This window comes from Pteropus alecto, unplaced genomic scaffold (genome assembly GCF_000325575.1).
Source record: "Pteropus alecto unplaced genomic scaffold, ASM32557v1 scaffold21, whole genome shotgun sequence".
In the NCBI taxonomy this organism is placed as follows: domain Eukaryota; kingdom Metazoa; phylum Chordata; class Mammalia; order Chiroptera; family Pteropodidae; genus Pteropus; species Pteropus alecto.
The window spans coordinates 25,107,627-25,113,293 of NW_006436282.1; the positions used below are offsets into that span (position 1 = coordinate 25,107,627).

The 5,667-nt window shown below is 53.2% G+C and overlaps 1 pseudogene; it reads right to left on the reverse strand.

The window, feature by feature from the left end:
- Positions 1-359: 359 nt before the first annotated feature.
- On the reverse strand, positions 360-472 carry LOC112479872 (annotated as a pseudogene).
- Positions 473-5,667: the final 5,195 nt, after the last annotated feature.

The following is a 5,667-nucleotide window of genomic DNA, read 5'->3' on the forward strand; positions in this document are numbered from 1 at the left end:
GCCAGATAATTACTCACCTCCTTACTTCGCAGAGCCTGCTGAGTATCCATTTTCACAGTTGCACCCTAAATTTAGCTCTGACTCCTGATAACAGGGACCTTGCTTCGGTCTGTTCTCTGACCTGGTCCTGGCTGACGTCCAAGGCTCCGCCACCCTAGAGAGGTTCAGAAGGAACAACCTGAGCCGCATTGCCCCGAGACTGGGCCTCCAGGCCTCCAGGCCTACCGGTTCTGAGCCCTGGACAGAATTCGAGCTGCCTCCATTTGCCGGTGGCTGGTGGGGACAGCAAGAGGAAGCTCATGGGACTACGCAAACATTTTTTTTTTAACGTTTTATTTTTTTATTATTATTTTTTTTTACGCCTACAGCACCTGGTCTTCCTAGGTGGTCTCCCATCCGAGTACTAACCAGGCCCGACCCTGCTTAGCTTCTGAGATGAGGCACGTACGTTCAGGGTGGCATGGCTGCAGACCAAACATTTTGGAGCATCCGTTATGTACTTGGTCCACACCCTTAGTTCTAATTTCATTCTCCATAAGTAATTCTTATTTTAGGGAAGAGGTCATTGGAGCGCGAAGAGGTTAGAGAACTGGCCCAAGGCCACGTGACCAGGAAGCGGTGATGCTTCTCTCTCCATCTCAACGGGCCGTTGAAGTGAAATCCATCTAAATTTCCGCCTTACTAAAATGCTCTCAATAATTCCCTTGCATAATACGCTAAAAACAAAACGAAATACAAAGTAAGGGCATGCGAGGCCAGCAGGTTTGAGCCTTCGCTTGCTGACATGCGAACCGAAGCAAGTGGCCTGCCTCCCCGCCTCCCACCTGTGGAGTGGAGATTCCCTTTCCTCAGGAAGTGCCGCGAATACACAGGTGCGCATGAAAAGAATCTAGCCCAGGACTGACACAGGTAAAGTACCCAGTAAATGGAGTTTTCTCTTTCCCGATTCTTGCGAGGATTGGGCAGTTCCCATGATATGTTTCGGACAGTACACACACACACACACACACACACACACACACACACTTCCCATGATACCTGGCCGCTTGGCAGAATTGCCGAAGGTAAAAGAGCCTCTTCTGTACCCTCCTCCCACCCCTAAAAAGTGTAGAGGCCCCAGCTTCTTGCCTCCAGGGTGCATTCCACAGAGCACGGCTTTACTTGATATCAGTAGGTCTTGAGTTCAAAAATCCCGAGTTAAACAAAAGTAAACAGATTGTTTTTCCTGCAGAACGTTACGGTTTTTAAAATACCGAGAAGCTTCATGACACTCCACAGACAACAAGTCTACAGCCTTGCCCAAATATATTTGACTGCCGTGTCTTGATTTTTCAGTGAGAACCTGGACAAATCCACGTCCTGAAAGACACACACTGGGAAATACTGGTGTGACACTCAGGACCGGGATTCCGTCCACTCCCGTCACCAGACTCAAGTGATGGCTGCAGCCCTGCTGAGACCAGAGCTGGGGTCCTGCTAGTGGACCTTTCCAGCACCCCCTCATTAAATGTCCAAGGGCTTCTCTTTCTGCATAAGCAGCACCCACGAACAGCCAGGCCCCTGGGGTTCAGATCCACATTTCAGAAGCACCTGGCTGGAGCTCCATTAGAATTATGGCTGGAGCTTAAAGATACGCAGTCACTGCCAGGTAGAAGGAGGTCATAGGGAGGCAGAGCCACCTGCAGGAGACCTGTGTGGTGCACCGTGAGAGCGGCTGGGAGCTGGTGGACCCAGGGACGGGCGAATGCCAACACAGCACCTGTGGAAGCCACTCTCCCCTTTCTCTGCTCGAAATGGAGATTTAACAGCGAGAGCAGGGTTTTCACAGGTGGGCCTTTCATTTCCCATGGATGAGACATGGTCTTGACTACACTCTACATCATGGTAAAATATGTGTGTGGAGGAGGGAGGGCGTCTGAAGTCGATGTTTCTCTGTGGGTCGAATGTTAATTAAAGCAGACGCAAATGTGGACCCATATCAACCACAATTCCATTTTTCTGTAAGATCATTTTCATCCCGACAACAGGTGAGTCCAGTGCTTTATAACACGTTCCTGTAAAAAAGTTTGAGGGCTCTTCGTTATAGCAACTAAAACCTCACAATAGTTTCCTACTTGTGTCTTTAGTCTGGTATTTTGAACAATAGACTTCTATCCCCAAAAGTTGAGGCAACAGCACTTCTGTCATAAGAACTCTGTCTGAGGAGCATGTTAATGCACTTAGTAACAGGTGTGCACAGAGGTATCGTGCTGACGGGAGGGCTCTTATCAGGCGAGGCAGGAGACCACGAGCTGGGACAGACCGTTCCCAGCTCCTCCCGTGCGCAAGGAATGAGATTCATCCCTTCATCCAGCGTCCGGCATGTCTCCTAGGGGCCTGTAACACACCAGACACTATGGTAGGGGCAGCGGGTAGCCTGGTGAGGGTGACAGACCTGGCCCCGAGCACAGCCACCAACCTGCAGGCCTTATCAACGTTGCTGTCACATAGGAGTGACAGCAACATTTCCAAGTGGAAGAATCTCAAAGATCATCCCGTGAAAAATTCTAATTAAGAGAAGTTTCTGGATTTAAAGTAGTATTTTCCAGCAAGCGGGGCCTGTTGCATTTCGTTAGGCAGGATGGTTGGGCCCAAAGTAGACATCGATTTTTCTTCTCCGACAATTCATTGGAAGGCAGAATCGATGCGCTTGTGGACACCTTTCAGCAAGGACCAGGGCGCTCCCTTCAGTTCATCAGGAGGCACAGCCGGCTGTGCGTCCTCTGCTGCTGCCATGCCTGCATCACTGCAATAATGAACAGCTCGACTTTCTGGGGATTTATGGGAGAAAACATGTCTCTTAAAAACGTGTGTTCCCTAAAATGCTTTAAACATTGGATAAGAGAATACCAAAGCCCGGGGAGGCAGGATCCCCCCGATTTTCAGCCAGAGAGCATTCCATTCGAGTCAAAGGAACGGGCATTGATAGAGCTCACACCCGCTGCCACGTGCCGGGCACAGTCCTGGGGAAGCAGAGACCCCACGGCAGCGCAGGTCCTGGGCGCTGGTCAGTGCGGAAGGCAGGCAGGTGGGCAAATAAACCGTCACCTGGCAAGCCGGCTCTCTCACAGGTAGGTACCAAGTGCTAACAGATTACCAGCTAGAGGAGAATTAGGGAGGCTCCAGAGAGGAAATCATTTCCAACTGTGTCTTGATAAGGCCTGCAGGTTGTAGGCAATATCAACATTTCTAACATGACACATGAAAAAGAAAGTAAAAAAGCCCCCCAGAGTCCCGGCCCCCAGGGCAGCCACTGTTAGCCCCTGCCCCGCCCCTGCTGATGGCTCCGCCCAGCCAGCGTTGATTCACCACTGACACCTGGCCTGGCTCTTCACTAAGGGTCTTTCGCAACCTCATTTTATCCTCACAACAAACCCATGAGGCAGGTAGAATTAGAGAGCGTGGCCCTGATGTGGGGAAAGGCGGGAGGGTCAATCCTGGCTTACGGTGGAGGAGATGGGGAGGTTTAAGGACGATAAGTCGCTTACCCAGGTTCTCCCAGCTGACACGCAGCAGGATGTGCCACCCATCTGACTGCGGAGGCCTGGCTCCTAGCTGCCTCAGACGGTGGGCCCTGTTCCCAGCTGCAGCTGGGGTCTGAGGGGACCCGAGCGTGAGGGTGAGAAAAGCGGGGTGCTGAGTGGCAGGAAGCGAAGCTTGGTGGGGGGACCTTGAGTGTTTTGCTGAGAAGTTTGGACTCAGCCTGAAGGTGCTGATGTGTCTACTAGGGTTCTTAAGCATGAAAGTAACGAGATCTGTTCGGTGTTCCAGAAAGATCCTGCTGGCTGCCACGCAGAGGTAGAGGCATAACCCGCATCAGGGTGGGGGATTCTGAGGCCGGTGAAGGATGAGCGACCCTCCACCAAAGGGCAGCCTTGGGGAGGAGATGCGGAAAGCTGCCAGGTAGAGTCACTCGCCTGAGTGAAGGACCTGGAGGACGAGGAAGCCAGAGCACACGGGAGGACCCTCGGCCAGCGTCCTGGTTTCAGTGCCTCGATGACCGTCTGCTGTGTTGGGAACTGTGCCAGACGCTGGAGCACAGGGATGAACTAAGACTGACCGCGACTTTGGTACAGCGGTATTTAGCACCCTTGGGTGGGCCACGACAGGACCACCTGACGCCGGATCTCACTCGACATAGAGAACTGGAATGGTGAGGCCCTAGGTAGCCGTGTCAGCCTGACACGGACGTGTCACTCGAGATGAAAATGCCACGTATTTTCAAGAGCAGCCTTTCTTGGCAGTTTTTAATCATTTATAAAGATATCTAGATCCTGTGATGAGTTGCAGGGGAGGAAGAAGTAAACCATTTCTTTCAGGCCACCGACATGAACTTTGAGTTTTCATGTCCCGGATCTTGGTGCCATGAGGGGACACATTCAATCAGATCCTCTTAAAGGGTGACTATTTTAAACTCATCCAAACTTGAGCTCTTTGTGTTATTAGGAAAAAAAAAAAAAATCTTGGACATATTTTTGGCAAAACTGAATCGTAGCATGAATGAAATTAAATCTAACAGAATAAAACTGCATAAAGTCCGGTATATCACACATTGTGACTTAGTCCCCTCGGAATGGAGCCCCGGTAACGGGAGCAGCTTCCAGCCTTTGTCTCCTCGCAGCGTCGTCTGTGTAGTGGGAATTTTCAACCACAAACTCAGGTGAGCAGCGAATGCTGCTTTCTTTACTCCGACCATTGGCCTGGATTTCCGACTCAAAACCCCCTCCAGCTGCCCCCCAGCCCACCCCGCAGAACACCGCGGGGGCTTCTAACTCCCTCCTCCCGCCCTCCCGCTGGGCGGGTGTCACGGGAATCCCAATGGGACAGGGTGCCCACGTGTTCCTTGACCACTGTCCACGGGGCTTGTGTTGTCCCACGGTCAGCCTTGTCCACGTGGCATGTAGGGGTGCATGGAGCTGACGGGGAGGGAAAGGAGGGGCGTGGGGAGCGTGAAGGGGAGTCGATGAGGGTCAGGATGTACGGGGTCCCGGAGGAGCGTGCGGGGGAATCGGGGGTCTGTGGCGCGTGGGGAGAGTGTGGCAGCGTGTGGGGGTCGTGTGGGGGACGCGGGGCGGGGGCTCGCGGAGACAGTGGCTGGGATGCCGCTGCACTCAACGGCCACCGTTTCCACCAGGGGCTGCCCCTTCGCGGTGCACGACACTGGATGCCAGCGAGATGCGGGCGTCCAGGCGCAGATCGGCTAGGCACTGGCGCCACCTAGTGTTCCAGCATTTTATTGGCCGTTTTACCGAAACTTGTATCTGTGGTCACCAACTTGGAGCGCTCGAGCCGCGGGGCGCAGAGATGTGCAGAAAGGTAGGGCAGGAGCGGGCCAAGACCTCGGTGTCGTCATCGCGATTCCGAGGGGCGATCCGGAGCGACTCGGTTCTCAGCTACGTGTGGGCTGCAACACGAACGACCTTCACTCGCAAGTTAAGTGCTCCCCCCCTTAGTCACCCTCGGCTGTGCTTATCTCCTACCTTGCTAAAAATAGATCCACGGGTCACGGTTTAAAGGGAAATAGAGTCTACGGCCATACCGCCCTGAGCAAGCCGGATTCCGTCCGATCTCGGAAGCTAAGCAGGGTCGGGGCCGGGTTGGGAGGTGGAGGGGGAACCACCAGGAGAG